Source organism: Mustela nigripes, chromosome 2, assembly GCF_022355385.1.
Source record: "Mustela nigripes isolate SB6536 chromosome 2, MUSNIG.SB6536, whole genome shotgun sequence".
Taxonomy (NCBI): domain Eukaryota; kingdom Metazoa; phylum Chordata; class Mammalia; order Carnivora; family Mustelidae; genus Mustela; species Mustela nigripes.
This window is the reverse complement of record NC_081558.1, coordinates 102184022-102198618: the sequence shown is the minus strand read 5'-3', so window position 1 is coordinate 102198618 and position 14597 is coordinate 102184022.

Genomic DNA, 14597 nt, shown 5'->3' with positions numbered 1-14597 from the left:
GAATGTGCTTGGCTTACCGAGGAATAACAAGGACACAGATATGGCTAATACAGACTGAGGAGGAGAATAATGGTAGGAAATGAGGTTGGAGTGTTCTTACCAATGCATAGTACTTCCATGAATGCTGTACCAACTTAAACTGTTGGCAGTACATGAAGGTACCCATTTTCCCCACATGCACATCAACAGATAGTGTTCTCAAACTTGTTGATCTTTGCCAATTTTATAATCTAAAAAGGGCACCTCATGGTTTTAATTTCTATGTCTTTTATTATGAGTGAGATTGAGCATTTTCGTACACTTAAAGACAATTTTTATGACAACATGTCATTTGCTCATTCTTCTGTTGTGTTACTGGTCTTTTTCTTACTGATTTGTAAAAAGTTCTTTATTAGGGCACCTGGGTGGCGCAGTTGGTTAAGTGTCTGCATTCAGTGCTGGACATGATCCCAAGGTCCTGAGATTGAGCCCCGTATTGGGTTCCCTGCTCAGCAGGGAGTCTCCTCCTCCCTCTCCCTCTGCCTGCCACTCCCCCTGCTTGTGCTCTCACTGTCGAATAAATAAATTCTTTTAAAAAAAAGTTCTTTATTAAGGAGAATAGACCTTGGTCTGTGATATGAGTTGCAGATCCATTACCTTTGTCATTTGTGTTTTGACTTTATGATACTGTTTCCGGGCAGATTTTCTTCAAGTCAAATTGATCAATATTTTTCTCTGTGTTTCTGCATTTTTGTCATACTGAGAGAGGCATTCTTCACTCCAAGTTTTGTTTTGTTTTTTTTTTTTAATTCCATGGTATTGGGGCACCTGGGTGGCTCAGTGGGTTTAAGCCTCTGCCTTTGGCTCAGGTCATGATCTCAGAGTCCTGGGATGGAGCCGCACATCTGGCTCTCTGCTCAGCGGGGAGCCTGCTTCCTCCTCTACTCTCTACCTGCCTCTCTGCCTACTTGTGATCTCTGTCTGTCAAATAAATAAATCTTTAAAAAAAAATTCCATGGTATTTTCTACATAGAAATTTATTTTGGTATAAGATAAAAGATGTGAATCCCAACCTTACTTCCCGATGCCCATACAGCTTTCCTGCACTACTATATACCGAATTACCTATCTTTCCCCCATTGAGTTGAAGTGCATGCTTTATTATATACAAGTTCCCATATGTGTCAGAATAGTTATCTTTTGATTATATTAATGTCATCTATAGCACATTCCCAATCTATGTTTTTTGATGTTTATTGAGCACATCCTGTGAAGAGCTACAGTAAGATACAAAATGGGCCATAACTTTTGCCTTTGAGATATTAACATAGTTTACCAAAACAAGAAAACTAGCGTATATGAGCTAGAGGTACTGACTCTGTCTAAAGCAGGAGGAGGAGATCATGCGAGCTGAGCAGTTGTGGATTTTTTTTTCTTAGGTACCTTATCCAAAGCAAATTCTGCTGACCTCTTTCACATTTTTTTCCATTATAAAATGAATATATACTCAATACCATTATCCTTTTTAAAAAATATTTTATTTATTGATTTGACAGAGATCACAAGTAGGCAGAGAGGCAGGCAGAGAGAGGAAGAAGCAGGCTCCCCGCGGAGCAGAGAGCCCGAAGTGGGGCTCAATCTCAGGACCCTGGAATCATGACCTAAGCCGAAGGCAGAGACTTTAACCCACTGAGCCACCCAGGCGCCCCTCAATACCATTATCTTAAAAATTTAGATAGGGTGTAAAAGTAAAATGGGAAAATTCTCAACTTTACTCAATTCCAACTCTGCAGAGAATTTGGCTTCCCTAGAAGGCTCTGGATCCCATCTTCTTTTGTGACCTTGCCTTACTAGTATTCTTTCTCTCTCTGCCTCTGTCTTTCTCATTTTCAGCTTCATTCCCTTCTGGCTAATTATCTACAGTCTGTAAACATGCATAAGTTCTTCCCATATTAAAACAAGAAAACATCACTTTGCCTTTCTTTACCTCATATTGTATCTAACCAAATTATCGCTCATCTAGTTATTAGATAAATCTAACCCTTCCCTGAATACTGCAACCTTTAGAGCAGATCTGTCTATAGTCTGATTCTAGATTAGACTAGACTAGACATGCTCAGCCTATGAAACTCAGTACTTTGAGAGCTGCCTTTATTAATTTTTTTTAATCTTATTTATTTGACAGACAGAGATCACAAGAAGGCAGAAAGGCAGGCAGAGAGAGAGGAGGAAACAGGCTCTCTGCTGAGCAGAGTCAGATGCAGGGCTCGATCCCAGGACCCTGAGATCATGACCTGAGCCGAAGGCAGAGGCTTAACCCACTGAGCCACCCAGGTGCCCCGAGAGCTGCCTTTAAAGTTCAATTTGGCTCTGGCTTCTTCTCACTCTGTTGGATCCCTAAGAACCTCTGGTTCATTGAGAGGTGTAGGTTTGTTCACATGTAAGCCTGGAAATACAATTCAGTTTGGATCTCTTAGTGTACTTAATGTACTGTAGTCTTCACCAAAGATTGTATATAAATCCCTGGGTCAGCATAAGAATTGAGCTAAAGGGTCTTTTCTCTTTACCAGTTCAGCAAGTATGTAATCAAGCACTAGGCACATCAAGGTACTGAGTGGTCACCTTAAGCATTATGTCCTGAGAGGTTCACCAGATCTGCTCCCTTGCACTTTTGCAATTATTTTACTCAGGTTTTTTTTTTTTTTTTTTTTGTATTATTTCATCATCTACCTAGTATTTTGACAAAAGTAGTAGATGAAAATTGAGGAAAGGTCATTGGATTTGGCAACTAGGTCTCTGTTAATATTCAAGAATGAAGATTGGGGGCACCTGGGTGGCTCAGTGGGTTAAGGCTGCTGCCTTCGGCTCAGGTCATGATCGGGGGTCCTGGGATCGAGCCTCGCATTGGGCTCTCTGCTAAGCAGGAAGCCTGCTTCTCCCTCTCCCACTCCTCCTGCTTGTGTTCACTCTTGCTGTGTCTCTGTCAAATAAATAAAATCTTTAAAAATAAAAAATAATTTAAAAAAAAGAATGAAGATTGAAGGGGGGGTGATTGGATAGAAATTGCAGGATAGGGACACCTGGGTGGCTCATTCAGTTAAGTGTCTGCTCTGACAAATAAATAAAATCTCAAAAAAAGAAAGAAAGAAAGAAAGAAAAAGAAACTGAAGGATATTATGAAGGAAACATAGGATCATAGACCTAGATGAGAAAGCTAAAACTGGGGGGGCGGGAGAGCTGAAACTATATAACTTTTAGAAGAAAATAAAGAGAGAATCTTCATGACCTCTTTGTTTCACTTCAGGCTATTTTAACAAAACACCATAAACCGGGTGGCTGCTAAATAACGGAAATTTATTCCTCATAGTTCTGGTGATTGGAAGTCTGAGAGCAGGGTACCAGCCTTGTCAGTTTCTGGTAAGAAGATCTTCCATGTTGCAAGCTACGCACTTGCCGAGGATAGCAAGCCGGCTCCTTCATGTCCCACTTTAAGGGCCCTAATCCCATTCACGAGAGCTCCACCCTTATGACTCCATCAATTCTAATGACCTCCCAAAGGCCTACCTTGTAATACCATCACTTTTGGGGGTTAGGACTTCAACATATGAATTTTGAGAGGACTAGTAAATATTCAGGGCACAAAACTAATTAGGCAGAGATCTTTGATTTGATACCAAAAATCTGATTTGTAAAAGGAAAAAATGTATGTATTGGATTCATCAAATTTTTAAATTTTGTACTCTGAAGACAATGTTGAGAACATAAAACAGACTGAAAGAAAATATCCACAGATCATATAACTGAAAAAGCACTTGTATCCAGCATATAAAGAGAACCCTTACAATTTGGGGTGCCTGGCTGGTCAGTCAGTGGAGTATTCAATTCTTGATCTCAGGGTTGTGAGTTCAAGCATTCAAGCCCCATGTTGGGTGTACAGATTACTTAAAAATAAAATCGTAGGGGTCCCTGAGTGGCTCAGTTGGTTAAGCATCTGCCTTCCACTCAAATCATGATCCCAGCCAGAGTCCCGGAATCGAGCCCTGCATCGGGCTCCCTGCTCAGCAGAGCGCCTGCTTCTCCCTCTCCCCCTACCTGCCACTTTGCGTACTTGTGCTCTCTACCTCTCTGTCAAATAAATAAATAGAATCTTTAAAAAAAATAAGAATAAATTCTTAAAAAAATAGTTCTTACAATTCAGTAATAAAAGAAAGAACCCAATTTAAAAATGAACAAAAGATGCCTGGGTGGCTCAGTTGGTTGTGTCCAACTCATGAATTTGTCTCAGGGAAGATCTTGGGGTTATGAGATTGAGCCCCAAGTCGGGCTCTGCACCTGGCACACTGTCTGCTTGGGATTCTCTCTCTCTCTCCCTCTGCCCCCTCTCCAACACACTCAATAAATAAATAAAATCTTTTAAAAATATTGACAAAAGACTTACATACACATTTTATCAAAGAAGATATGCAAATGGTTAATAAGCACTTGGAAAGATGTTCAACATCATCAGCCATTAAAGAAATGCAAATTAACAGGGAAAACTGTCTGACTCAATCAGTAAAGCATAGAACTCTTGATCTCAGGGCTGTGAGTTCAAGCCCCACAATGGGCAGGGAGCCTACCCCAAAACAAACAAACAAACAAACAAACAAAAAATACAAATTAAAACTATGGTGAGATACTATTTCACATCCATTAGAATGTCTATAATGATAAAAAGATAATTACAAGTGTTAGGATGTAGAAAATTGGAATGTTGTTGGTAGGAATATAAAATGGTAGAACCATTTCAGAGAACAGTTTGGCACTTTTGTAAAAAGTTACACATATATTGGGGCACCTGGGTGGCTCAGTCAGTTAGGTGTCTGCCTTTGGCTCAGGTCATGATCTCTGAGTGAGTCCTGGGATCAGCCCTGCATCTGGGCTCCCTGCTCAGTGGGAAGTCTGCTTTCCTTCTCCCTCTGCCCCTCCCCTACAGGCCCCCCCAGCTTGTGCACACCCTCTCTCTCAAATGGATAAGTGAAATTATTATTTTTTAAAAAACTCGGCGGGGAGCCTGCTTCTCCTCGTCTCTTTCTCTGTCTGTCTCTCTCTGCCTATTTGTGATCTCTCTCTCTGTCAAATAAATAAATAAAATCTTTAAAAAAAAATAAAAAAGATTTTATTTATTTACTTGACAGACAGAGATCACAAGTAGGCAGGGAGGCAGGCAGAGAGAGAGTGGAAAGGAAGCAGGCTCCCCGCCGAGCAGAGAGCCTTACGCGGGGCTCAATCCCAGGACCCCGCAACCACAACCTGTGCTGAAGGCAGAGGCTTTAACCCACTGAGCCACCCAGGTGTCCCGGATAAGTGAAATTAAAAAACAAAACAAAACACATAAACTTATGGTACTACCCAGCAGTTCCACCCATGGACTCTATGCAAGAGAAATAAAGACAAATGTCCACCCGAAGAGTGTACTTGAATTATCATAACAGACTAAAAAGGGAAATGCTCCAATTATCCATCAGTTGGCACATGAAGAAACAAAAGTGTAGTACCTACATGATAGAATACTGTTCAGCAATAAAACATTATGCTAAATGAAAGAAGCCAGACACAAAAAAACTACATATCGTATGATCCGTTTATATGAAAATACAAAAGGGCAACTCTGTAGAGACAGAAAACAGACCAGTGGTTGCCTGGGGCTGGGGCTGAGCAATGGGAATTGACTGCACATGGGTCAGTGAATGATAGGTTGATGGAAACACTCTAAAACTGGATTTTGTGATGTTTGCACAATCCTGTAAATTCACTACAAATACTTGATCTGGGCACTTGAAAACAAGCAAATTTTATCGTGTGTATATATTTAGATATGCATGTTTACCTCAATAGAGTTATTACAAAATAGGGAGGCACCTGGGTGGCTCAGTTGATTAAGCATCTGACTCTTGGCTTTGGTTCAGGTCGTGATCTCAGGCTTGTGGGGTCCGACACCCCTTCCCCCGCCTTTGGCTCAGTGTGGAGTCTACAGAAGATTCTTTCCCTCCCTCTCCCTCCCGCTCTGCTCCTCCCCAACTTGCTCTCTCTTTCTCTCAAATAAATACAGAAATAAAATCTTAAAAAAAATTGGAAACAGAATAGAATTAATGTCATCAGATCATTTGTTCTAAGAATGAACAAGAGGGTTAAAAATGCATTAAACCTCTCCAAACACTTGTAAGAGATGGAGCTTGAAAAAGACTGGAGGAGGGGTGGAATAAAGGCATTCATTTAATAGACACTTTTTGAATACTTACTCTGTAGAAACTCTCCAGGCAGTCTGGAAAAGACATCTGGTTTTAAAAGAGGTGGAAGAGGGGCACCTGGGTGGTTCAGTTGGTTAAGCAACTGCTTTCAGGTCAGGTCATGATCCCAGAGTCCCAGAATAGAGTCCTGTATTGGGCTCCCACCTCCACGGGGAATCTGCTTCTCCTTCTGATCTTCTTGCCTCTCATGCTCTCTCACAGTGTCTCTCTCTCTTAAATAAATAAATAAAATCTTAAAAAAAAAAAAAGAGGTGGAAGAGCCAGAAGACTGATAAGGACCAGATAGGATGGCAGGAGCAAGTTGCAGTTTATGACTTTGGTCTTTTCCTTAATGAACCTGGCAGAGCCATCTGATTGCAGTGACAAGGACCTAGAGGAGAGTGTGAGGAAGTGGGGTGAAAATGAGAAGTGAGCAGAAGAACTTTTGTTCAGATGGAAGGATAATGTTGGATGTGTTCAACATACATGGAGAAAGTAGAACACAGGGGTTGAATGAAAATCTACAATCCAGGAGTTACAAATGAAAAAGAATGTTCCCCGTCCTTACCTCCTCTCCCTTAAAAACAAAGAAAATTACTTCCAGTGGTCAAATTTATAGGAGTGTTGGATGACTGAATTTACAACCAATCTTCAAGCTCAAAACTTTTAGCTTTTATGGTTATAAAAGTCCTTGTCTCAATGGTTTACCATTTCACATGATAGCAGATGCTGTGGATTACCTACCCAATATCCTTTCCCCCTTCTTCATTGCCTGCAGAGGCCCCATATTATTTGGTAAGGTGTAACTGCTCCCACAGAAGTCACAGATCCAGAGACAAATTTGATTAGTTTCAATAAATCCCAGTAGTCCCATTTCTTTGTCTATGATTGGTTTAGAGATGGGTGTGTTACTCAGTGATAGCCAAAGACATGTGTAGAGGATCTACAAGGACTTGTGGAAAAAGTGTTCTTTATTTGTTGGAGAAAAGAAAAGTCCCCTCTAGTACTCTGGACATGCTATATCTGGATGTGACACCTGGAAATACTGCAGACAGCCTGAGGATAACACCGGTAATTTAATGAGAGCAGAACAGAGAGAATCACAGGAAGATGGATCCAGAACCCTAGCATCTAACACCCAGAGTTAGGGACTCCTGCGAAATTACAGAGTCTGGAGGAAGCAACTGCTTGGATGTTGAAAGGTTCTGGGAACACTGAGAGGCAGAGGGCAGCAGAAAATCAGCCAGATCCTAAAATCATTGGGTAGATATAAAATGATTAATGATTTGGGACAACAGTGTTAATAATTTAAAGAAGAAAATGTAAAAAGACGGAATTAATAGTGGATGTGTGGAAAGAGGAAGAGAACAGGTACAGAGGAAAAAATGATAAAAGATTAGGTTTTGTTTTGTTTTGTTTTTAAGTCAGAAAAAGTTCTTGTTCTATCCAAAGCAAACAAACAAACAAAATGGCAGTACACGTTCAAGACAGGCAGGATATTCTTTGAATGAATGCTTCTCGTTCCTTTATTTATATATTTTTTTAAGATTTTGTTTGTTAGAGAGAGAGTGAGAGCATCAGCAAAAGCAGGGGTAGCTGCAGGCAGAGGGATAAGCAGGTTCCCACACTGATCAAGGAGCCCGATGTGGGACTCGATCCCAGGACACCGGGATCATGACGCTTAACCAACTGAGCCGCACAGACACCCCGATGCTCTTTGTTCCTAACCTAAATAGGGACACCCTACTGTATGATTATGGCTGTAGGAGATTTTGAGTTTCTTATAAAAACTCTTAGGTTAGCAAATTCCATTAGGACTGCCTTCTTGACGTTTACCATATGCTTCACTACTTAAAAGGGAGTTTTAACTAGAGCCAAGCATCTGTCATCACCACCATTAAGTATTTGTTGATTCCACTGTCCTTCTTTCCTGTTATTAGATACTGGGTACTACATAATTGTCACATTTCTGATTGGATGCATTCTCCACTGACAAGAAACTCAAAGGTATGCCTTATTTCTGATAATGAACCACAAAATGGAAGGATGCCTTAAAATCCTAATGTAATCCTCAAAAGTTCATTTTACCCAAAACTTAATATCTTCCCTCTCTTGACCTCTTTTCCCTCTGCTCTACACCAAACACTCTCACCCTGAAATGAGTTATCACCTTACAACAAAAGCAGTTTGGGGGAGTATCCACTGTTTAGTGTTTGAGAAGTACTAATACTCCAAAACAGGGAAAAGACTTAACAGTAGAAGTACATACAAGCTTTATATTAAAAATGTTCTGTTCTGGGGGAGGCCTGGGTGGCTCAGTGGTTTAAAGCTTCTGCCTTCGGCTCAGGTCATGATGATCTCAGGGTCCTGGGATCGAGCCCCACATTGGGCTCTCTGCTCAGCAGGGAGCCTGCTTCCCTTCCTCTCTCTTCTGCCTGCCTCTCTGCCTACTTGTGATCTCTGTCAAATAAATAAATAAAATCTTTAAAATTTTTTTAAAAAAGTTTAGTTCTATAAAATATATATACATATATATGAAAAATATAAAGACTTGAGGTAAAAAATTATCCAAAACTTGAAAATAAGGGAAAAGATGAGGACCACACATCTTTTCATTACTCTACTGCTAGCATTATGGCAAACTATGTTTGACTTGGCTGTTTCCTATTTGATTAAAGTCCAGATACTGTCCATTCACCTGCTAATTAAAAAATATCTGTCCAGTAGAGAAGAAAATCAATAGGTTTATTTGCCTCTAGGATATTAACCTAGCAACCTATTCTAACATTTCTTTGTGAAAGCCTATACATTCTTAGTTCTTCAAAATATTTTTTTAAAGATTTTATTTATTTATTTGACAGATCATAAGTTGGCAGAGAGGAAGGCAGAGAGAGGAAGAAGCAGGCTCCCTGCTGAGCAGAGAGCCCCATGTGGGCTCAATCCCAGGACCCTGAGATCATGACCTGAGCCAAAGGCAGAGGCTTAACACACTGAGCCACCCAGGCGCCTCTCTTCAGAATATTTTTGAACCAGTTTTACGGTCTTACTGGTCTCCTTCGTCAGTAAGTTAGTAAGTTTCAGACACGTGTTCATTTTATATTGGTATGAGAGTTACAGGTTTTTATATTTTTTTAAACTATACTCTGACACCTGGTAGCCCATCTGATAAAAGGATTAATGGGGGCATAATTTTGACATGATGGGGTGACATAATTTAAGCTTTCAACTTCTGACATTTCCACCTGTGAGAAGAGCTGGGAACAGGAAACAGGCAGAAGATGAAGAGGCCAAGTTGCAAAGTCAGACAAATAAAGGAAAACTGCCCTATGAGGAGTCACCCCGCTTTGGGTTCCAGCTGGCCCTGGAAAGCAAGCAGTGTCACTATCTTCCTGATTTGGCCCCTAGGCAGGCCTACCCTGTACAGCCCAGTTAACCAGTGGAACTCCAGACTAAGAGTGCTGAGGGCAGCAATTTTGCTGGAAAGGCTGGGGAAAGGTGGTAGCCAGGGCACTTGCCTTGAACACATATAGCAAGTACATTGTTTTCTTTGTTTGTTTTTATTTATTTATTTGTCAGATAGCACAAGCAGGCAAGGTGGCAGGCAGAGGCAGAGGGAGAAGGAGGTTCCCCGCTGAGGAAGGAACCCGATGTGGGGCTCCATTCCAGGACCCTGGGATCATGATCTGAGCTGAAGGCAGCTACTTAACCCATTGAGCCACCCAGGTATCCCCATAGCAAGTACGTCATACATCTTAAAGTCCCTCTCCAGCCACTCCTTGTCTCTGCCATTATCTGCAGCCATAGTTCCACCTTAAAGGAAACTGGAATTTAAGTATTTCTGTTAAAACTGAAAACAGAAAGCCCCCACTACCATTAGAGGGCAGTGTGTATGTGTGGTGTTGTGTGTGTGTGTGTGTGTGTGTGTGTGTTTAATCTATCAAAAGGCAGCTTTGGCTTGGCACTGGAAGGATGTTAGTAATATTTTCTTAAAAGGTAAGCCATGTGCCTACACTCACATCCAGAGTGAATGCTGGGGTGAACCTTTACATAGTTTTTTTTTTTTTTTTAAAGATTTTATTTATTTATTTGACAGAGAGAGATCCCAAGTAGGCAGAGAGAGAGAGGAGGAAGCAGGCTCCCTGCTGAGCAGAGAGCCGGATGAGGGACTCGATCCCAGGACCCTGAGATCATGACCTGAGCCGAAGGCAGTGGCTTAACCCACTGAGCCACCCAGGTGCCCACATAGTTTTTAAATAATCTTTTTAAAATGCTAGGTTTTCTGGGGGCATACTTAGATTCAGTTATTTTAAGCATCTACTATGTGCCGAGCACTCTTCTAGATAATAGTGATACAGAGGAGAACATGGCATGTTCTTGCAGCTCCCATTTCAGTGGGGAGAAATAAGTAAATAAGAAAAATCTCATACGACTATAAATGCTGTGCACATAAAGTAGGGCTGTTTGGGGTTAATCCTTCCCTTAATCATCATTTCCTCCTACAAAATGTAGAAAGGAATACAGGGAAAGAAAATTCAGCCCGATAAAGCCACTAATGGAAATTCCAAGATCATGTAACTAAAACACCTGTATGACCAAGTCACATTTTGTAACATTTTATGCCCAATAAACTTTTTTTTTTTAAGACTTTATTTCTTTATTTGACAGAGAAAGACACAGCAAGAGAGGGACCACAAGCAGGGACAGAGGCAGAGGGAGAAGCAGGCCTCCCACTGAGCAGGGAGCCTGATGCGGTCTGATCCCAGGACCCCAGGGATCATGACCTGAGCTGAAGGCAGGGGCCTAACGACTGAATCACCCAGGTGCCCCTAAACTTTGTTTTTAAAATCCAGCTTCAGGGGTGCCTGGGTGGCTCAGCGGGTTAGCGGCTGCCTTCTGCTCAGGTCTTGATCCCAGGGTCCTGGGATCTGGTTTCCTGCTCAGTGGAGAGCCCGCTTCTCCCTCTCCCTCTGTGTGCCTCTCTGCCTACTTGTGCACTTTCTGTCTCTCTATCAAATAAATAAATAATATCTTTAAAAAAAATAAAAATAAAAAATACACTCCAACTTCATCTTCTCCTAGCTGTTTCTAATTTTTGTCCATTCTCCATGTGTGGCTTCATCTTCTTCAAAAGGCTAATGAGAGGTCACCTTAAGGGAAAGGAGCCAGGGCTTAGTTTTTCTGCTCTCCCTCCCCCTGGGGCCAATCTTTTCAGCTACAGCTGAGCCAAAGCCTCCCTTTAGGGGGAGGCTGGTAAGGTTTGTGTGCAAAGGAGAACCTGTACACTCAGTTGTCTCTGAGACCAATGACTGCTGAGAAAGACCCCTCAGAGACCCTTAGAGAACAGAATACCTTCCTCTTTGTCCCCTCCCCACCATTTCCTCATGTGTAAAATAAAATGTTAAAACCTGTTTTCACTGGGCCAGCGTAAAGACTCATAAGGTAGTGTATGCGTACGAAGCATCCGGCAAGGAGTCAGTATTCAATAGATGGAAGTTTAAAAAAATGTCTCTTGCCCTCATGCACTGCTGCTGGGAATGTCAACTGGTGCAGCCACTGTGGAAAACAGTGTAGAGTTTCCTCAAAAAATTAAACTTAGAAATACCCTATGGTCCAATAATTCCACTACTGGGTATTTACCCAAAGAAGACGAAAACACAACTTTGAAAAGACACACGCACCCTTCTGTTCATTGCAGCAGTATTTACAACAGTCAGGATACGGAAGCAGCCCAGTTCCACTGAGAGATGAGCGGACAAAGAAGATGCGGACTATTAGCCATAATGCACAATGGAATACTGGCCGTAAAAAACAACCATCTTACCATTTGTGACAACATGGATAGACCTCGAGGGCATTATGCTAAGTGATGTAAGTCAGACAGACAAAAACAAATATCATAAGATTTCACTCATATGTGGAATCTAAAAACACAAAAGGGACAAACAGAAAATAAACTAAATGCAATAAACAGAGCCACAAGTAGAGAAGACAAGCTGATGGTTGCCAGAGGTGAGAGGTGTGGGGGGATGAGCAAAATGAGTGAGGAGGGGGAGGCACAGGCTTCCAGTTAATGGAATGAATAAGCCACGGAAATAAAAGAGCATAGGGAATACAGTCAGTAATTCTGTAATAGAGTTGTATTGGGACAGATGGGAGCTACCCTTGCGGCGAGCACAGCACAGCACAGCACATGGACTTGTCATAGCACCAGCCTGGCCCCCTGACACTAATTTAGCACTCTGTGTCAACTACAGTTCGATTTTTTAAAAAATTATTTTTATTTAAAAATTTTTTTAAAGATTCTATTTATTTATTTGACACAACAAGACACAGGGAGAGAGGGAACACAAGCAGGGAGAGTGGAAGAGAGAGAAGCAGGCTTTCCGTAGAGCAGGGAGCCAGATGCAGGGCTTGATCCCAGGACCCTGGAACCATGACCTTAGCGGAAGGCAGATGCTTAATGACTGAGCCACCCAGGCACACCCCCCCCGCCATTTTTTTAAACTGGGAAATAAAAAGGCCCTTGCCTCTAGTGCTCTTGTAAGCTCCAGATACACGCTAGTGTGTACATCTGTATTTCCAGACATACAGAAGGAACACTAAAATTCAAAGCAACTGAGACTGGGCAGTAATAGCTCATTGAAGAACAGAATCAAGATTTTGTAATATTTTGAAGGACTGCACTAAAACCAATAGGATGAAATATTACAGAGATCAAAGTCAAGTCCAGAGCTTCCATTAAGAAATATGAACTGCAGGAGCACACGCTGGGAAAGAATTCACTTAACAGCAATTAGCCTGAGACAGAGGGGGTTTAATTGACAGTAGATTCAGCCTGAGCAGACCACAGAGCAGCTGCCAAGGACACTAATGTAATCCCAGGCTGCACTAATTGAGGTTTAATGTCCAGATCCAGGGAAGGAATGGCCCAGTGTACTCTCCCTTGGACAGTTCCTGTCTGGAGCCACGTTCTTTCGGGACCCTCATTTTAAAAGGGACATTGACAAAGTGGACCATGCCACATGAGAATCTATGGGGAGACATGCTGGGGTTTTTGCCTGGAAAAGAGAAGATTGCTCTTAATGCATGTTATTTAAAGAGTTTTTGTATGGAAGAATGCAGCAGTACTTCCGGAGGGCAACTCTGGCACAGTGGGTAGCCGTTTAAAGGAGCAGATCTCACCTCAATAAAAGGAAGAACTTTCTGAGGATCAGTTTCAGCATAGGAAGGATGACTTCCATTAAATAATGACCTGACCATTCCTGAAAGCAATCTAGGAAGGCAGTGATTGGGAGGTTAAGTGGATCAGTGGTTTTCAAACCGCTTTCTAGGGAGTGGCATCCTAGGGAACTAGGGTAGGGGAGGGGAATGGTAATCATTCCAGAATGATTAGAAAGGAAGGAGACTAAAGAGGTGGAAATGAGATCCCTACTTGAACCACAGTAGCTCGGTTCTTATGTTTTCAGTTTTCCCCATTTCGGATTTCTACTTGAGATATTTGTCAAGGGCTCTGCTGTTAAATCAAAATTTTTTTTTTTAAATATTTATTTGTCAGAGAGAGGGAGAGAGAGAGCACACAAGCAGGCAGAGAGGCTGGCAGAGGCAGAGAGAGAAGCAGGCTCCCTGCCGAGCAAGGAGCCCATGTGGGACTCGATCCCAGGACTTTGGGATCATGACCAGAGCCGAAGGCAGTGGCTTAACCCACTGAGCCACCCAGGTGTCCCTAAATCAAATTTTTGAAAACCACTGGGGACTGATGGCTTTCTCACCAACTCAGGGGTCGACGTAACACCCATCTCTTTGGCCCAAGACTGGTCGAACCTCCTCATTACTACCATTTATACCAAGGCTTCCCAAACTAAGCTTCAAAAAAGTTGAGCAGTTTTTTCTAAAAGTACAGACCCAGTAACTCCACAGATGGGCTGAATCTGAATCTTGCAGGGTAAGATCTGGGAACCTGTCTTTGTAACAAGTGTCTCCCAAGGGACCCCATTTGGGAACCAGTGGAGTCTATCACTCCCTTTGGCTCGGAGCCCATCTTACCTTTCATGATGATTCCTATCTTACGCATCCCGTCTTCCCTTAAAATGAAGGAACATGTGTCATCTGTATTTGTTCCTCCACTTCCCATCACCAGGGGGGAATTCAGCAACTGACAGTGGAGGGGGATGGGGTGCATTAAATAATGCCTAGAGTCTTCCACTTACTTTACAGCCCATAGGACTTTGGATCGCAGAAGTCTCTTCACACCTACTTGGAGGGTTTGTTAAAACACACATTGCTGGGCCCCACCCACCCTTGGAGATTCTGATTCAAGGTCTGGGGTGGGCCTGAGAATTGGCAGTTCTT